The sequence below is a fragment of the Musca autumnalis genome, unplaced genomic scaffold, assembly GCF_047663935.1.
Source record: "Musca autumnalis isolate F117 unplaced genomic scaffold, ASM4766393v1 scaffold_1, whole genome shotgun sequence".
NCBI classification, from domain to species: Eukaryota; Metazoa; Arthropoda; class Insecta; order Diptera; family Muscidae; genus Musca; species Musca autumnalis.
The window spans coordinates 143,075,921-143,097,135 of record NW_027411644.1 but is presented as its reverse complement, the minus strand read 5'-3'; the positions used below and the strand labels follow the sequence as shown (position 1 = coordinate 143,097,135).

At 32.7% G+C, this 21,215-nt stretch overlaps 1 protein-coding gene across 2 annotated transcripts in view; it reads left to right on the top strand.

Moving 5' to 3' along the window:
• Desi (DM4/DM12 domain-containing protein Desiccate) overlaps positions 1 to 21,215 on the top strand; it is a 148,691-nt gene that overhangs the window by 11,477 nt on the left and 115,999 nt on the right. The window contains exon 1 of one of the 2 annotated variants that reach the window (XM_073956605.1): positions 5,205 to 11,495. The exons of the other annotated variant lie outside the window; for it this stretch is intronic. The gene's annotated coding sequence lies outside the window, so the exon portion shown is untranslated. Of the gene's footprint in view, positions 1 to 5,204; positions 11,496 to 21,215 lie in introns of those variants that run through there. 2 annotated transcript variants of the gene reach the window in all.

Here is a 21,215-nt window from a genome sequence, read left to right as displayed (position 1 = left end):
ATCAGCATTCTAAATCTGACCGAATCTGACCGTTTTAATTATGATAATTAGAAAAAATTCTAACAAAATCGCGGCTTAATATAGTTAGCTGTTATATCCTATTATCGTTAACTGAATTCGTAACATTTGCGATGATAAAAAAAATAATCGCAAAGTCTCAATGTATTCGCGAAAAATCAAATTTGTTAAATAATTTCACGTATTTACAAACATATTTTTGAAACAATAGCGCTCATACTTACAAAAAATATATAAAAAAATTATAACAGCATCCAGACATTTTGAAGAATAAAATGAAGGTTGGAGCTGTAGTATTCATGTTATTTGCAAAAATACGAATAAAATATTACGAAAAATTAAAATCATATTATTCTAATTTTATTTTTTTTATGATTTTATAGGAAAAGTTGAAGGAAAAATGTTTGAGTTCTTCGGCATTTTCCTCAAAATTTCACGCAATAATGATGATATTCCGTTGTAACAAATTTTTCGCTTATAGTTTTCCTATTGGATAATATTATTAGAAACTTATATTAAATCACAAGGAATTCCAATTGTGGCATAACGTTAGAATAATGTTTTACTGAATATTACAACATTTGAGACGCATATAAACCGCGTAATAATGAAAATGACATCATGCGCATCCGATTTTCCAACACAGCGAATCAATCCCTTTTATTTGGTGTACAGTTTGTCAAATTCTATTTGGCGGCCACGATGTAGCATCCACTGCATATTAGGGTGCAAAATACAGTAAAATGATCATAATTTCCGCGAAGTTCATTTACATTTTATGCGCATCCGATTTCAATAATCACCATTAAAAAATACATCATTCTATGCCGTTTTAATGCGATCCATCAAGAACCGTGGATGTAGCATCGCACTCAATTTTTAGGAGAAATCTGTTATGTCTCTGGATTTGCGAGAGTTTTTAAATATCTGTTTTCGCGCAGTTTAAACACGCGTATCGATCTATTTATTTAAGTAGAACTGACATGATCAAAACGCGTTTTAATATGCGATATTTTCAAAAGAATTTTTGGCAAATTTTGGAAATTTGTGGGGTATCATATTCGCCGATCTAGTGGGAGGATTTTTACGCGTCGTGGCTTGTTAGATTCAGAACGTAAAAAAAAACTAAATTTACGCGGGTTTCCACGGCTATCGAATGACGTTTGTAAATTTTAAACCAAAAAATAGGTTTTTGAGAAAAATTTACGCACAAAAATTTCGTGTTTGGGCGCAGATTACTGTGATCCTGGGAGGGCTACACCCTCATGTTATACATTAACAAATGCGAAATCGCGAGTACTACAATCAAATAATAAGCTTTTAGGGAAATCCAGCTGCGCGTCCCGATTAGAGCAAAAATTCAAAAAAACCCATTTTTTAGGTTTCAAAATGTCAGCGTCCGTTTGAGGTAGATAGAGTGGATATATTAAAAAATCATACATTAGAAACTTCAACTCTGAAGTGTACTCTTTAACTTCTCCTTTGAGCATTAAGCTCTACATTGTGTTGTAAAACCACTAATTGGAAAATAACATAATGAAACTCGTTTCCTTCAACGATTTTTTCCGATTTTTTTACATTAGTACGACCACAGCTTCCGCTCAAATTATTATTTTAAGAAACCCCTCGGTGATTCGGGCTATAACAGTTTAGTAAAACTGATCGCGAGTTATAATACCCCATACCTCAGTTTCAACATAAGTTAATTTTCTACAAAAAGCTTGATATACACTTTCATACGGGCAAAATGTGCCTCATCGAAATAATGGTTTTAGACCCCAAGTATATTTGGACGAAATCCGTTTCAGACAATTTGAAGTTGATTTTGCACTGTCCGTCTGCCTGTCTGGCTGGCTGGAGCGCACGATAACTCTCGAACGGATCAACCGATTCGAACCAAATTTTGGGTATCGTAATATTTTGCCACAAAAGTTCGAAAATGTTCGGAAAAATGGTGCGCAGGATAACTCTTAAAGGGAGTGACCGATTGGTCCATACTTTACACTGCTATATGGATATATGCAATACATCTGCCATATGGATATCAGATTTGAATATGGACTATATTTGTCCACTCATTCGGGTACTTCCAACACAAAATTTTGGAAAAATTCACTTTAAGACCTGCTCTCGAATCGCTTTGATTTCTGTTGAAGCAACTCAATTACGACGGTAAATGCTTTTTCAGGGGCAAGTCCCACACCTCTTGAGAAAACAGCCCAAAAGGTGTCCAAACTTAGTCTCGGTTAGAAGATTGGCAACAACTTCCTGTACTTCCCTCGAATATTTAAAAAAATGTCACTAAAATGGTATGCACAATATCCCTTGAACGGGGCAACCAAATCTATCCAAACGTTGGATCTTCTAATTTTTGGTCCAAATTTAGTTTTACTTCTAAAATAACCGATCTTCTCTTTATGTTACCTCCCTCACAAAAGTTCAACAATTGTGTCGATCTATCCGTGGATGAAAGTTTTAATTCACATAGGCTGACGGTATATCTCGTTACTTTTTTAATTGTTAATTGCGAATTTAACACATACCAAAACTTTATTATGTTTAGAGGGAACTGAAAAACTCAGAGATCCAGTTTGTACCCTGCTTCTGGAACAACGTATATATATATATATATATATATATATATATATATATATATATATATATATATATAAGTTAAATTATCCTTTTACTGATAAATATAGAATTTGTTGATTTGTTTGTTTATTTTTATAGTCCCATGGACTTTTATTATCTTATTCATTTTAAAATAACAAATGATTTTGTGCGGCAGTTATGTGCCTTACTTGATTCATAGTATTAATAAGAATGACCAATAACAATCTAACAGCTATAATCAAAGCTAGGTTTATGGCTTTGATTATAGCTGATACCAAATATTGCTTATTCGACAGCAAACGTTGTTTCGCTGTCTTGCAGTACTGGAGTACGTTCACATTAATTAAGTATCAGGTTACAACAATCGTTGAACTCAGTTGTTTATCAGAGTGTAACGTTAACTCCTCCCTTCTGAATAATCAAGCGTGCCGATTGATACTTAAAATGCTATTTTGTAGATTTTTTTTGTTTGAGAGTTTCAATTTTCTTCTGTGTTGTTTCCATAATTTTGAAACACAATCATCATTTTTAGCGTTAATTACTTTTGATTTTGGACAAAGGTGGCAACAGTTATGTTTTTACATTCGCTTATCATAACAAATGTTTCATTCTTTCGTTTTAAATTTTTTGTGGCCAAGTTTTTCTTATAGGTCTAATAGTTAAGGTTTTACAATTTTCTTGAAACATTTTAGCATTTGTAAAGTTAAGAGCTTGTTCCTTTTTTAAATTGAATAATATTATTTTTTTTATTTTTTTTAATTCATTTTCTTTTTAGATAGCTTTTGGTTCTTCTTATTCATAAAATGTTATTTCTTTTATTGTTTGTTGTTTCTATGGTGCTATGCACCTTTTATTATAAACATTGTTACAAACAAAGATTACTATTATTTATTCAATTACAATGATTTGATTTATTTTTTAGATGGCTTATTAATATTTCTTTTTAATTTTTTCAATTCATTTTCTTCTTAGATAGCTTTTAGTTGTTCCCAGCAAAATGTTCGATGCCAAAGATGACATTCAATCATGGGTGCAAGTGATCTAGCATGTCATCTTTTTAGCATCTTCATCGATGAATTTTATATGAGCGTGGACCCCAAAAGATGACGTTCTTTTCTGGATCCTAAGCATGTCATTTTAACCAATGCGTTGACATGACATTTCCACCAATGCTTTGGCATGTCATTTCCACCAATGATTTGATATGTCATTTTCACCAATGCTTTGACACGTCATTTTCACCCATGCTTTGACATGTCATTTTAACCAATGCTTTGGCATGTCATTTTCACCAACCCCTTGGCATGAAATTTTCATGTATTGTTTTGGAAATGGAAATGCTGTATTGAAATATGGTTTTCATGAAAAACAAACTCTTTATTAATTCAAACGAATTCATGAAATAACTACAATTAATTTATCAGTTTAGTTTTTCAAAAGTTTACATCCAAAATTGCAATGTAATCACCACCGCTGCAACGCAAAAGATTACTTCCTCCATTCTCCGCAACTGATATTCTTTCATCTTACAAAAGGTTTTTTCAATTATCTTCCCATCACCAGTTCAGATTTCGACATGGACTCCAAATGCACTCCTTTATGTATTTTTATTTCGTAAATTACTTTTATTTTATAATTTTGTTATTTTATAACAACATTTTGGTAATTTATACTCTTTTGTTTAGTGACGGAAATATGTAGGGATCTACAACCCGGCTTGCTTTAGGGATCTCTAAGAACAAAATGTAACGAACGGGGAGGAGAGACTTTTTATGGAAAATACCATTTATGCTTAATTAATTTATTTTTAATTGTTTCTTTCCAAAAGTAGTTTCTTCTTTATTTTCAGATTCTTGTTCCATTTCGTTTCGGACTTTTTTTCAAATTCCAAGAAGCGAGATTTGATCGATTTCATTCTATGTCAGATTTAGAACAGACAAGGGAACTTTTCAAATAGCAATGTGTGCAGTCCGATTCTATTTTTAGCTCGATGGTTGGGACTTCATATAATACCAATTGTTTAGAAGTTTTAGTTGTTTGATATGCAGAAAATGTAAGACAACATCACGACGACAGTTCTAACAACTTTGGTCTGTTCCAGAAACTGCAAGAATCTACTTATTTTTACTACGATAACAATTTTTCCTTTATGTTATCGGAAAAAATAGTAAAAATTAGTAGATTTTTGCAGTACTGGAACATACCAAAATGAAAATAAACAGGTGTGTAAATAAAAACACAAACATCATCTCTATTGGATCGATGGAATGGGTACAAATGCTGATGAAAAGATCGGATCTTTCACGACTTCCTCTGCATTGGTTCAAATCCTAATGAAAAGATCGGATCTTCCACGACTTCTTTTGAACCAATGCAAAAGATGACATGAAATCACGTCATCGCAAAGAACCCCTTCCGTCAAATTTTGCTGGGTTCTTATTCATAAAATGTTATTTCTTTTATCGTTTGTTGTTTCTATGGTGCTATGCACCTTTTATTATAAACATTGTTACAAACAAAGATTACTATTATTTATTCAATTACAATGATTTGATTTATTTTTTAGATGGCTTATTATTTATTCTCATTTACAAAATATGCTTTTTTATTGATCAATGTTGTTCTTTTTCCGATGCTATGCACCTTTTATTACAAACATTTCTATGATTGTTTTATTAGTTCTCTTTTTATGATTTATTCAATTTATTTATTCAATTATTACTATTTATTCTATTACAATGATTTAATTTCATTTTCTTTTAGATAACTTCTTATTTCTACTCATTTACAAAATATGATTTTATTAATTAATGAATGTTGTCCTTTTTCAGGTGCTATGCACATTTTATTAGGACAATTTTTAATGTTTTAAGTAATTATTGTGCTGAGCACATTTTTCAAATTACAATGTTTCCTTTTTTATAATTTATTATGTTTAGTGTGTTCAATTTTAAATGTGTTTTATTACATATTCATCTTCTGTAAATTGTTTTCATTCTAGAATATTGTTAATTATCGATATTTTTAGTTTCTATGGCTCTACGAACCTTTTTATATTCAATATTACAAAATTTATTGATTTCTTGTATCCAGTTTATTTTAGTTAGTGTTTCATTTTTTATTATGTGCAAGCGTTTCTTTACGGTATAATTATTATAATCTTTAATAATATCTTCGTTTTATTATGATTTTGAAAAGTGGCGTTTGACTGTTATTGTTTTCTATGTGCTCTATTATGGGTATCAATTATTATCTGTTTCTGTCTTTCTTCGTCTGTAATATCCTCTAATATTATTTGTGTAAATTTTATTTGGAAACTGCTGAAGTATGCTGGGTATATTGATTGAATTTTCAACATTAAGGATTCCGAAGTTTTTATGCAATTTACCACAAGTGGGTTAAGATATTTTAATAAAATTTCTTTCAAGGTATCATGATCAAATGCACTTCCCTTTACGATGTGACGATGGTATGATGGAAATATTATTTTAAACTCATAAGAAGAAACGTCAGATTCTTCTATTAACATTTGGTTTTTGAAGGTATTTATAGGGACTTCTACTGAATGGATGAGATTTTCAGATGAATTTTTAGCACTGTGAATTGTTGGTGTTAAAGAATTCACGTTAGTGATTGGGGGTCTAGATAGCGCATCTGCGACTACGTTAGAACTACCTGGTTTATAAATCAATTCATAGTTGTATTCTTCTAACTGTGCCTTCCATTTCTTCATTTTTACGTTAGTATTTTTGTTACTTAACGCAAAGGTCAGCGGTTGGTGGTCAGTGAATATTTTTATGTTTCTAGCACCATATAAATAGCAATTTAACTCTTTCAAAGCCCAAATGATGGCTAACATCTCTTTCTCATTAGTTGCGTATTGCTCTTCTGCCTTACTAAGAGTTCTAGATAGGTACGTAATCGGTCTATTATTCTGAGATAAGACTGCGCCCAGTGCGTAATTTGATGCATCTGTAGTGAGTTCAAATGGTTTATCAAAATCTGGGTAATGCAGTACGACTTCATCCGAAACTAAGCAATTTTTAAGTTGCTTAAAGCTTTCAATCTGTTCGGGGTTCAAGTCAATGCTATTTTTTTGATTGGTTTCTAGGAGTTCTACCAATAGTAGTAGTAGTATATTTTTTATTTAGTTTTTAAAACAGTTTTACATTTTCTTATTAAATGCTAAGCAATATATGTAAGTGACAAGAAGATAAATAAAAAATAATAAAATTGTGTTTTTACAATTGAGGCATTGACTTATTGTCGTCTGCCTACTATATGGTAAAATTAATCAACAAGTTTTGGAAAAGATTCGAATTTAATCTACAAGTTGAATTCAGATATTAATTGATTTCTGTATTGTGTACAAGTTTTTATAAATTTTGATAACTGATTCCAGTTTATAATATATCCGTTTAATATGTTTATCAATTCTTCTTCCTGCAGCAACCCCTTTTGGAAGAACATAATTCTAAATTCCTTCAATGTTGGACAACGACATAAGAAGTGTTGAAGAGTTTCTATTTCCATCATATTACAAAGTGAACATATGGGGTTTCTATTGGGTTCATATCTATTAAAGTTGAGTTTAAGCATATCACTTCTGGCTTTAAATATCCACATTTGTTCTTGTGGTGTTGTTTGGGATGTTATGTACATCTGACCGGCAGCTGGTTCTAGCTTGTTGTAAAACCGACATGTCTGATTGGCTTTATTCATTTGATCGACCCGATATTTTAAGATCAATGTCTCTATAAGAGAGTCTCTCTTAGCAATGATTTGACTCTTAGTGTTGTTTATATCAAACGGTTCAATACAGTTTTCAGTTGGGAGTACATTAACATCTTTTGCCCAATAGATTTGATTTTGTAAAATTCTGTTTGCAAGTTTTTTTGGTAATCGATTATCCCCATAGTCGAATAGTACACGAGTTATGTAGTTTAAGTGTGTATTTAATGCGAAAATGTGATTATTCTCCGTTCCTATTTCCAATCTCAGGATATAAGATGGTGTGAAGTTTGGTAGTCTTAGAACTTTCTTCCAAAAGTAAACATCCAATTTGTCAATTTCTTCAAAGAGTTCATATCCCCATATCTGCGCTCCATATTGCTGTATGGATCTACACACTGCTTGGAAAAGTTTCCACTTTGATGTAATGGATATGTCCCCTTTATTGAGAAAACAGTGCCATGTAGAATTTATGCTGGTTTTCGACAAATTGTTTCTTTTCTGAACATGTTTTTTGAATGAAAGTGAGGGTGTTAGAAGCATTCCGAGGTAGGTAAATTCTGATGTGATCTCTATGAGTTGATTTTTGTAGTACCATTTCTCATTTTTTGATATCCTTCCCCCTTTTCGGAATACCATTATCTTGGATTTGTTCAAATTAACAGTCATATTCCAGGTATCACAGTACGTTTCTAACTTTTTTATCATTTTTTGTAATACGTGTACTTCATTTGCGATAATGACGATATCGTCAGCATAAAGCAATACTCGTATATTTAGGTCGCCGATCTCTATACCACCTCCAATGTAATCATGTAGGTCATCCAAGTATATTGCGAATAACAATGGTGACAACAGACAACCCTGTTTTACACCAGCTGACGTAGAAAACTGTTTGGAAAGTTCTTTACCGGTCCATACCATGAAATTTGTTTCTTTGTAAACACGTTCTATGAATTGTAACATTTTGGTTGAAACTCCTATGTTATTCAGCTTATATATGAGGGATTTCCTAGAAACGCTGTCGAATGCCGCTTTAAAGTCGACAAAGAAAGCATAAGTTTTTTTCTTCTTGAGCCAGTTTAAATGAATGATGGAAGTAAGATTAAAAATGTTGTCACATGTGGAATAATTTTTCCTGAATCCAGATTGGTATTCATTTAATTTATTGTATTTTTCAACCCATTTGTATAATCGTTCCGTCAAAATTCCCATTAGTATCTTCGGTAAACAGTTCATAAACGATATGCCCCTGTAATTAGATGCCTGTGTGTTATCTCCTTTTTTGAATATTGGATAGATTATACTGTTGACGAATGATGCGTCTATTTCTCCGCTCGTGTACATGTTGTCGCAAGATTTAACTATTTCATGTAAGAGTATATCCGGAGCGTATTTGAAAAACTCATACGGGATACGGTCTTCACCAGGAGCCTTGTTCGTTTTCGCCTTTCTCAGAGCATCTTTTACTTCAATAAAGCTAATTGGTTTGTCTAAATCTTCGTCTACCAGATACATTCGAGCATATTGCATATCGGGGGATATTTTTGGCTGATTAAGTAGATTTTCGAAGTATATTTTTAGTTCATCTGTTGCAACATATATGCCTGCTGTATTGCAATCACTCCTTATTTCTTTAGCAAGCTTCCACCAGTCTTTGCTGTCTTGAATGATATCTAATTTCTTATCTAAAGCAATATAATATTTCTGTTTTGCTTTGTAGCATATCTCTTTGTAGAGTCGATTACTTTCATTGTATTTCATCTTGTTCTCATTTGTACTATGCTTTCTAAATTCATTAAGACACTTAAAGGTTTTTTTCCTCGCATTATGGCATTTTAAGTTAAACCATCTTTCTTTTTTCTCAAATACTGGGGGATTCCCAAAACATTCTTTCGTGGCTTTGTTTATTATATCAGCTATATTGGAGAAGCTTAAGACACCTTGTGTGTTTCTTCTTTCTAGCAATTCCGTCACTTTAGGATGATATGCATGCTTTTTGTTCATGTTCCATCTTAATTTTGGCAGGAGGGAGTTTGTACTATCAGTTTTAATGTTTGTTTTGGCTATCAAAGACAGTATTACAGGCATATGGTCAGACCAGATCTGGTTTTCTACTGTAAATTTATGTATGTGAGTAAGAACATTCTGTGAGACAGCACATATATCATTTACAGATGTTCCAATTGAGCTAACAAACGTAAATTCTCCATATTCGTCTCCTTTAGTCATTCCATTTGTTATCACTAGTCCATGGTCATGACAAAATTCAAGGAAATTCTTTCCCCTCGGATTTGTTTGAGTGTCCTTTGACTTTCTTTCTTCCAACCCCGCGGAAAACATCGATCTATGCACTTCTCCAATTTCCACCTGCATTAGTCCGATTCTGATATTTAGGTCTCCGATTATTATAGGGTTTTCAATATCATTTTCCTTTAGAAATATGTCTAGCTTTTCAAAGTCTTCTACCCAGGTAGACTGTCTGAGGTAAAGTGGTATAATATTGACGATAATGCTATTTTCCATTTCCATGTGTATATAGTTTATGTCAGATTTATTTTCATATTTGTGTTTGAAACCAATGGTTTTTAGCGAAGTTTTGACCCCAATAAGCATACCACCGATTCCTCTTCCAAATCGACTGTTTCTTAATGCTGATTGCCAGTATAAAGTGTATCCATTAAAATATTTTTGAAACTTCTCGAATTTTTCTCGACTTATATGGGTTTCCAGTAAAGCAAATACATCAAATTCACATATATATTTAAAAAATTCAGGGAATAACATTTTATTTTCGAGCCCGTGGACATTGTATGAAAGGATTTTTAATATATGTTCTTCTTGTGAGGGGTTGCTTCTACATACATTGCTACAAATTAGTTTTTTTGATTGATATTGTTTAACAAATAAGCATAATCCATTTGTATATTATCTAATTTGTTACCGTACAATTCTTTTATTACTGATTCAGCTTTGTTTTTACCCGACATCAGCTCTCTGGTTTTTGAGAAGTGCATCCATTTGGTGCCAATTTTAATGCTATCGTTCTTCACGAAGATCTTATGTGTTTTGTCTATTTGAAGAATCGCTGATTTCAACTCCATTAGTACCTTTCGGTCTTGCTGTTTTTCTTCACTTAAGTCTCTTTCCAGTTTAATGCCTGTTCCCGCAAGATGTTTTGCATTTCTAAAGATTGTCGTGACCATATCTTCGGCTTGCAATTCAGCCACTACACCCATCTTTCCATTATTTCTATATAATACTCTAGCTGTTATGACTTTCACATTGCCCAGTTTGAGTACATTGTTACATATATCCTCTACTGCTTTCTTTGGGGAGCCTTTATCAGCAATTGCCTTAAATATGATGTTTTTGCGCTTACTTTGTTCGATCAGATAACGAATTTTGTCATAATCTCTACTGCGTTCCGCTCTGAGATTATCGATCTCATGTCGTAATGTCTGATTCTCCGTCTTCAATTCTTCACATTTCTTATCGATATTTGAAATGTGGGTTCTTATATTTTCTATATCGTCTTTAGTCGAGACGTTTTTTAATTTATCTTCCATTATCGACTCCATGGATTTTTGCATCATCATCATTAGATCAGATACTTCTACGTTTCCAACTAATTTTTTCGAAGAACACGGCATTTCATCAGGTGAGGTTTCTGTCAACGTTCTTTTTGCCGACTGGAACGTAAAATTCGATTTTGAAGTGAGTGGTGTTTGAGACATCCCGGACAGTCCTTATTTTAGTTATGTTGGGGATGGCAATGCCTTTTAACTGCAATAAAATTAATTGTGATGTGGTACTGCCTGCAAAACAGGTTCAGATGGCAACACCGTAGACCAAAAGGCTGATCAGCTGTGAACTGTTGTTGAGATTGTGGGAACTCTATCACTTACAACCAGTATTATTATTGAGAGAGATCAGCTGGTTGTGTTTTTGTTCGAACTCTTTGAGTGAAATTTGTGATTTTATATTTCCAATAATTTTTGTATAAAATGTAAAATAATTTTTGATTGATATATTTTACTTCACCATGTAATCCTTGGTTGGCGATTCTCACTGTGTGCCGCAGTTTTAGTGCCTTGTTTGGAATGTGCTTTCGTATTCACCGGACTTTTGTAAGTGTTGTTATTAATGTTTTTATCGGAGCCGTAACTAAACGCGTGTGTTTTCTTCAAAACTATATTCTACCAATATCACCTCTCATTATCGAAGTCAATGGTTTAGCTATTTGAGCGTATCCCCTAACGAATCTTCTATAGTGTCCAGTCAATCCTAAGAATGATCGCAAATCGTGAACTGTTTTGGGTTGGGGAAAGTTCACTATAGCCTTAAGCCTGTCTGGATTTGCAGAAAAACCTCCTTGTTTTACTTTGAATTAGTTCTCTTTCGAGTTGAGCTATTTAGACCTAATAGGTACATTGAAAAATTAGGTATACACCGAAGTCCCACACATTCAACCACTATGCTACGTTTCACGGGTGGTTAGACCGATCATCAGGCATATTGAATGGTGTTTTTTAGTGGGTGGACGAAGGCTAAGCTTGGAGACTAGCATTTATATCACAAATCATTCGAAATTTGTATATTCGAATTATTTATTTATTTTAATGTTAGTCATTTAATTCCAAACCTTTCCTATTGTCCGACTTGGCTGGTAACCCTATTTTTCAATGCTTTATTACAAATACTAAGGCAGCTTTTTTCCACCTTTATTTTATTTGTCCTTCTGTATCAGAAGATTTTTGATCATCAATATTTGTCATCGGAATCTTTGACAAGTTGATGGCTTAGAACGCTAAGACGCCTGCAACCGTGTCACTTGGTTGTTGGGGTCCCAGGTTCGAATCCCAGCCTGGCTCATGCTGAAATCATTTTTTTGTTTTGCCTTATTAAGGCGAAGGTCATTTTTAGAGTGATATTTGAATTAATTCTCTTTCGAGTTGAGCTATTTAGACCTAATAGGTACATTGAAAAATTAGGTATACACCGAAGTCCCACACATTCAACCACTATGCTACGTTTCACGGGTGGTTAGACCGATCATCAGGCATATTGAATGGTGTTTTTTAGTGGGTGGACGAAGGCTAAGCTTGGAGACTAGCATTTATATCACAAATCATTCGAAATTTGTATATTCGAATTATTTATTTATTTTAATGTTAGTCATTTAATTCCAAACCTTTCCTATAGTCCGACTTGGCTGGTAACCCTATTTTTCAATGCTTTATTACAAATACAAAGGCAGCTTTTTTCCACCTTTATTTTATTTGTTCTTCTGTATCAGAAGATTTTTGATCATCAATATTTGTCATCGGAATCTTTGACAAGTTGATGGCTTAGAACGCTAAGACGCCTGCAACCGTGTCACTTGGTTGTTGGGGTCCCAGTTGAATCCTAAGAAGTTAAGTTCTTCCTTTAAAAATTCACTTTTCCCTAGATGAACCTTCAGATTGGAACTTTCCAGTGTTCGAAATATTATCTTCCTCTTTAGTTTTACCAAATATTAAAATGTCATCTATTTACACGTAACATCGTTTCCCTATATGGTCCCTAAGGATGTCGTCTAAGGCCCTTTGAAAGATTGACGAAGCATTGCGCAAGCCAAATGGTAATCGAGTAAATTCGAACTTTCCATTTTTGACAGAAAAGGCTGTCTTTTCAATGTCAGATTCCTTTAGAGGAATTTGATGGAAACCGCTTTTTAGATCTAGAGTTGAAAAATAGTTATTTTTACATAGATTTGCTAAGATGTCTGTTATTTCAGGTATAGGGTATCTGTCAGGTCTAGTTATCTCATTTAACTTCCTATAGTCAATTACCATACGATACTTTTTTGTACCTGAAGGGTCTTGTTTTTTTGGTACTATCCAAACCGGGGCATTATAAGCTGAACGAGATGGGCGAATTATTCCGTCTCTTAAGAGTTCTTCGATTTGCTTGTCAATTTCAGGTTTTAACGCCATGGGGTAGGGGTATGATTTTGAGTAAACTGGACTGTCACTAGTTGTATTTATTTCAGCTTGTACTACTGTTGAGAAAGTAAATTTCCTATTAGGGTCTGCGAATAGGTTTGGATGTTCATCCAGAATTCCTCTTATTTTTTTCTCATCCTCATGGGTGAGATGATTGAGTCGTAAAGTAATGTTGTTTACCTCACTAATTACAAGTTCTTTCAATGGAAATTGTTTTCCGTTAAGAATCGTAAAGTACGATTCCTTTGTGAAAATTACAGCATTTAAAAAACTTAAAGTATCATTTCCGATTATTCCATCAAAGGTTTCTAATCCCGGAAGTATGTAGAATTTAAATTTTTCAGTTCCACAGTCGAATATGTCAATGAAGCTATGATTGTTAATGTGAATTATTCCGCCAACAGAATTCACAGAAAAAGGTTTATTGTTCGGTAGAGGATTTTTGATGAATTTGCTTTTAATGTAATTTTTATTTGATCCTGTATCTATTAAAAATTTCAATTCGTTGCCATTTTTCATTTTGTATGGGAAATACGGCAACGTTGAAGCTAATCCAAAAAATTTACGTCATCAACTATTCCTGATTGCTCGTCTTGCTCTGTCTCTGTTCCGTCATCATAATTTACTTCATAATGATCTTCTTGTGGGTCGTCAGAATAAAAATCGTTCTGTATGTTAGCCTCGATATTGAACATTCTGGTTGATGGATATTCTCTGAAGCTTGGTGTTTATAATTGGACGCAAATACACGACTAGTTTGTGGTCTATTTTGGTAATTTACTTGTTTCGTTTGAATAGATTGGTCAACATCCATGGGAGGTAACGGTTTTGGAGGGAGTGGAGGTCGACATCCTCCAAACTGATTGGATCCAGGATGAGGCACTGCTGAAGGATTATTTGGAAAACCTTGTTGACCTCCATATTGCCGTTGTTGGAATGTTCGGTTATAATTTGGTCCTGCATATTCTTGCCTATGATTAAAGTTTTGATGATGTGGGTTAGCTTCAAAAGTTAATTGAGGATAAAATTTTCTTGGGAGATTTGGTTGGATTTTTATTGGGCCTCGGACCCTTTTCTGTGGCATGTTGTATCCGAACACCTAGGTTACCTAATTTTAAACAAGCGTTTAATGACTGTGGTAAGCTCGTTGGATTTGTCACACTCAACAAACTGGGGAGATTTCCGTTTAACCCTTGGACAAAGGTATCTAATGCTTTGTCTATGAATGTTTGGGTTAAAACATCTAGAGCTTCTTTTCCGAGCTCTAAGCAATCAATCTTATTCAGAATTAGGGATAGATGGTGGTATACCTTCTGATAAAATTCCGTCACTGTCTGATTTCCCTGGGCCAACACAGTCATTTGATATTCCAAAGTTGAAATATCTCTTTTGTCAGAAAAGTGAAGTACCAGACGTTTTCTTATTGCTCTCCAATTTAACGGAGTTCGATATGACTCTAAAGCCGTGTCGGCTTCGCCGACAATTTTGTGCCTAATAGTGTGAAGAATCGCAAAATATTTTGCAGTTCCTTTATGTTGTTCATAAAGAGACATGATTCTGTCAACTGCTTTTCTCCAGGAGCTGAATTCTCCAGGTTTCCCAGAAAATTCTCTTAAAGTTTTCATTATATCGGGAATTTTTTCGCAATCAAGTAAGTTTTCCGGGACGTTTATACTGACGTCTTCGGTGGTGCAGTTATCCTCCCCTCCTTTTAAAAGGTTTGCCACCGTTTCCGTTATAACGTTAATCAACTCACTTGTTTGATTCTCAGTGAAAAAGCGGAATTTTTTGGTGGTGCCACCAGAATTTTGGGTTGTATTGTTGGAAACACTCATAGTTTCAACTTTGCTGATTAAATCCTCCAGGTCACTTAACATAAATTCCAAATGTGTGTACTACTTTTATTACAAACTTTCTTTCACACTGTCTTTTGAAAATTTTATGTTGCGTTGCTTTCTTAATTTTTGTTTTACGCTTTTTAACTTAATATTAAAGATCACTTTCTTTTGAAATTATTACGTTATGTTTACTTTAATAAATTTGTAATTTAATTTTGTGTTCTATTCTTTGATGCTTATTACTAATAATAATTTTTTTACTTCACTAACTTACTGTTATTATAATAAACTTCATGTTTCACGGTCGGCAGCTATCTCGTACGAAAATTCCTGTTTGCAGTCGCTACTAGGGGGCTGTCCTTCCTTCTCGTTGGGCGCCAGTTAAATTATCCTTTTACTGATAAATATAGAATTTGTTGATTTGTTTGCTTATTTTTTATAGTCCCATGGACTTTTATTATCTTATTCATTTTAAAATAACAAATGATTTTGTGCGGCAGTTATGTGCCTTACTTGATTCAAAGTATTAATAAGAATGACCAATAACAATCATAAACCTAGCTTTGATTATAGCTGACACCAAATATTGCTTATTCGACAGCAAACGTTGTTTCGCTGTCTTGCAGTACTGGAGTACGTTCACATTAATAAAGTATCAGGTTACAACAATCGTTGAACTCAGTTGTTTATCAGAATGTAACGTTAACTTATATATATTAGATTCTTATTTATTTCATTGGTATTTTCGTTCTTAGCAAATAGCAATTGGTGTATAAATAAGAAAAATTAACTTTTTTAAAGTTTTCGTCCACTTCTCTCTCGTCTTTCTGGCTAGCCACCGCTGACTCAGTTATACAGTCAATACGGAATTAACTATCTGAATCTGTCGAAAGATTTTTTTTATTGTTCAGTTATTGATAGATGGCTATGATAAGCATAAGCAGTATTTTAAACCTAGTGTTGAGTAGCCTAGTTCCCTTTAAAATGGATGCTGCGTTTTCCTTTCCTCTAAAGGAATAAATTCATTAGCCTTCTAATTTGTTAGAAAGTCCCTTGGGAGCATGTAATGTGTTCCAAGGATATTTTACCAGAATTGTTTAGAATATTTAAACCTTTGGGATTAATAGCTTAGTTTTTAAATTTAGATTTTTTTTAAATTCTCTAACTTATTTTTTGAGTTACCGACAGAAATCGGTAAAATTAAAACGCAAAATTATGAATGAAAACATTAAATAAGAGTTGATAGCACTCTAGCTTTAGGAAAAACTTAACGACTATTTTTATCGCTATATTACAGAAAAGTATCTTTAATTACCGAAATTATAAGCATTTTAATTTTACCCGATTTTTGTCGGTAACGCAAAAAATGAGTTAGAGAATTGCATTACATGTATAGAAATTTCAATAAATTATTAAAAAGTCGTGTGACTCCAGTTATTTTCACAAGTTTTATACTACACAAATACACAAGAAATGTCACCAAATTACCCTGGAGGAGTAAAATTAAGAAGTAAATTTCGTAGCCAGTAAAGTTGCACACAGACTGAAAAAGGCCGCAACCCGTGATATATGCTTAATTTGAATTCATTTTGCTTAGATGTCAGGTTATTATCTAGTAAACGTCCATTATTAATGATTTCAACTTACAAAATAATATGTTTTTGTACACTGAAAAAAAAAGCTTCATAATATAAACGAAATCTTACGTTCCATCAATGAAATTTGTCATTGATTTTGAGCCAACGTAGAGCTTCATTGATTAAACGAAAAAAGTTTCATTGAGTTTCATTGAAGTAAAATTAACGAATTTGTTCATTATTGCAATGAAACTTCTTCATTGATGCAATGAAATCTCTTCATTAAGGCAATGAAACTTGTTCATTGATGCAATGAAATATCTCCATTAACTGAAACTTTTTCATTGATGCAATGAAACCTCTTCATTAGTGCAATGAAACTTCTTCATTGATGCAATGAAACCTCTTCATTAGTACAATGAAACCTCTTCATTAATGCAATGAAACTTCTTCATTATTGCAATGAAATACTTCCATTAATATAATGAAATACTTTCATTAATACAATGAAATACTTTCATTAATACAATGAAAGACTTTCATTAATACAATGAAATATTTTCATTAGTGTAATGAAATACTTTCATTAATGTAAAGAAATACTTTCATTAATGCAATGAAGTCTTACGTTGGCTCACAATCAATGATACATTTCATTGATGTAACGTAAGATTTCATTTATTTTATGAAGTCATTTCATAGTCACGTAATGCATAAAAATTAAGTCAACGCTATATATGTTTAATTCATTTTATTGCAATTAGTTTTGACCATGGATACAATACGTCATTTTTGATTCCTTAGGTATTAACTAAATACATTAATGATACCATTGGTCGTTGTTATCTGTAAGTAAAATTGAAAGAATAAACAATTTGTTACTAAATAACTGGTTTTCTACACAATAACTCACCTTTATATTTTGCCGCTCAGTCATCCCCTGTGTACTTCCATGATGTTGGGATACAGCATACAAAGTTCACATAAAACAACTGTACATATAAAAACTACATGAAAGAGTTTTAGCTTAATATTTGTATTTTCTTTTCACTTCATACCTACTTTCAACGAAGTTTATGATCCTATTGGGCGTTGTCACCATTATGTAAAATTGAAAATCATAAAACCTGTTAGTAATTTATTTGTCTTTATTTGTCGCTGGACACCAAACTCTTGGCATTTTCTCCGTCATTCCATTCTTCTTTAGATTTTCTATTGCTTGCATCTATTACAAAGAGAAAAACCAAATAAATGTAAATTCACTTATATAAACAATGAATACATAAAACTTAATAGAAATAGTTTGTCCAATATTTACATACTTACTTTTCTAAGTTAAAAACACGAATCATAAAATGTTTATTCATCCGCACTTGGCGGCGTTATAATGTCAACTAAAACAATGTTGTTGACAATTTGCTGATCAACTTTTTGGCAGACAGGGTTATTTTGCCTAATCTTGTTTTCTGCTTGTTAAACGCACACACGCACATCTGGAATTTACTTCATAACAACAATGAAATACATAACAAGGAACGACAGAGAATAACATACAGAGAGAATAAGCCTTGATACCCAGGTAGAAAAAATGAGACAAACATTTTAAAGAGAATGAATATGTATGTATATCAAAGCCAATCGTTAGTAAAGCAAGTAAGGAATTTTTGTACAGTTACGCTTTTAGAGACGCTTCTGCTAATATTCGTACATACATATCGTCGGTGTCATGCTTAAGTGGTCCATACGCCATTTGCCTGATTCGAGAAAAACTCAAGTTAATATTTAAGGCCATACAGGATAAAAATGGTGCAATAATCCAATACTTTAAGAGCTCAGTTCTACTTAACTAAACTCATAGAATATATCAGTAGTTTATTTTGGTCAGATATCTGTGATAGACTAAAAGTTATGGCCAATGATTTCCCTGGGCCAACACAGTCATTTGATATTCCAAAGTTGAAATATCTCTTTTGTCAGAAAAGTGAAGTACCAGACATTTTCTTATTGCTCTCCAACTTAACGGAGTTCGATATGACTCTAAAGCCGTGTCGGCTTCGCCGACAATTTTGTGCCTAATAGTGTGAAGAATCGCAAAATATTTTGCAGTTCCTTTATGTTGTTCATAAAGAGACATGATTCTGTCAACTGCTTTTCTCCAGAAGCTGAATTCTCCAGGTTTCCCAGAAAATTCTCTTAAAGTTTTCATTATATCGGGAATTTTTTCGCAATCAGATAAGTTTTCCGGGACGTTTATACTGACGTCTTCGGTGGTGCAGTTATCCTCCCCTCCTTTTAAAAGGTTTGCCACCGTTTCCGTTATAACGTTAATCAACTCACTTGTTTGATTCTCAGTGAAAAAGCGGAATTTTTTGGTGGTGCCACCAGAATTTTGGGTTGTATTGTTGGAAACACTCATAGTTTCAACTTTGCTGATTAAATCCTACAGGTCACTTAACATAAATTCCAAATTTGTCTACTACATTTATTACACACTTTCTTTCACACTGTCTTTTGAAAATTTTATGTTGCGTTGCTTTCTTAATTTTTGTTTTACGCTTTTTAACTTTATATTAAAGATCACTTTCTTTTGAAATTATTACGTTATGTTTACTTTAATAAATTTGTAATTTAATTTTGTGTTCTATTCTTTGATGCTTATTACTAATAATAATTTTTTTACTTCACTAACTTACTGTTATTATCATAAACTTCATGTTTCACGGTCGGCAGCTATCTCGTACGAAAATTCCTGTTTGCAGTCGCTACTAGGGGGCTGTCCTTCCTTCTCGTTGGGCGCCAGTTAAATTATCCTTTTACTGATAAATATAGAATTTGTTGATTTGTTTGCTTATTTTTTATAGTCCCATGGACTTTTATTATCTTATTCATTTTAAAATAACAAATGATTTTGTGCGGCAGTTATGTGCCTTACTTGATTCAAAGTATTAATAAGAATGACCAATAACAATCATAAACCTAGCTTTGATTCTAGCTGACACCAAATATTGCTTTTCGCTGTCTTGCAGTACTGGAGTACGTTCACATTAATAAAGTATCAGGTTACAACAATCGTTGAACTCAGTTGTTTATCAGAGTGTAACGTTAACTTATATATATTAGATTCTTATTTATTTCATTGGTATTTTCGTTCTTAGCAAATAGCAATTGGTGTATAAATAAGAAAAATTAACTTTTTTAAAGTTTTCGTCCACTTCTCTCTCGTCTTTCTGGCTAGCCACCGCTGACTCAGTTATACAGTCAATACGGAATTAACTATCTGAATCTGTCGAAAGATTTTTTTATTGTTCAGTTATTGATAGCTGGCTATGATAAGCATAAGCAGTGTTTTAAACCTAGTGTTGAGTAGCCTAGTTCCCTTTAAAATGGATGCTGCGTTTTCCTTTCCTCTAAAGGAATAAATTCATTATCCTTCTAATTTGTTAGAAAGTCCCTTGGGAGCATGTAATGTGTTCCAAGGATATTTTACCAGAATTGTTTAGAATATTTAAACCTTTGGGATTAATAGCTTAGTTTTTAAATTTAGATTTTTTTAAATTCTCTAACTTATTTTTTGAGTTACCGACAGAAATCGGTAAAATTAAAACGCAAAATTATGAATGAAAACATTAAATAAGAGTGATAGCACTCTAGCTTTAGGAAAAACTTAACGACTATTTTTATCGCTATATTACAGAAAACTATCTTTAATTACCGAAATTATAAGCATTTTAATTTTACCCGATTTTTGTCGGTAACGCAAAAAATGAGTTAGAGAATTGCATTACATGTATAGAAATTTCAATAAATTATTAAAAAGTCGTGTGACTCCAGTTATTTTCAGAAGTTTTATACTACACAAATACACAAGAAATGTCACTAAATTACCCTGGAGGAGTAAAATTAAGAAGTAAATTTCGTAGCCAGTAAAGTTGCACCCAGACTGAAAAAGGCCGCAACCCGTGATATATGCTTAATTTGAATTCATTTTGCTTAGATGTCAGGTTATTATCTAGTAAACGTCCATTATTAATGATTTCAACTTACAAAATAATATGTTTTTGTACACTGAAAGAAAAAGCTTCATAATATAAACGAAATCTTACGTTCCATCAATGAAATTCGTCATTGATTTTGAGCCAACGTAGAGCTTCATTGATTAAACGAAAAAAGTTTCATTGAGTTTCATTGAAGTAAAATTAACGAATTTGTTCATTATTGCAATGAAACTTCTTCATTGATGCAATGAAATCTCTTCATTAATGCAATGAAACTTGTTCATTGATGCAATGAAATATCTCCATTAACTGAAACTTTTTCATTGATGCAATGAAACCTCTTCATTAGTACAATGAAACCTCTTCATTAATGCAATGAAACTTCTTCATTATTGCAATGAAATACTTCCATTAATATAATGAAATACTTTCATTAATACAATGAAATACTTT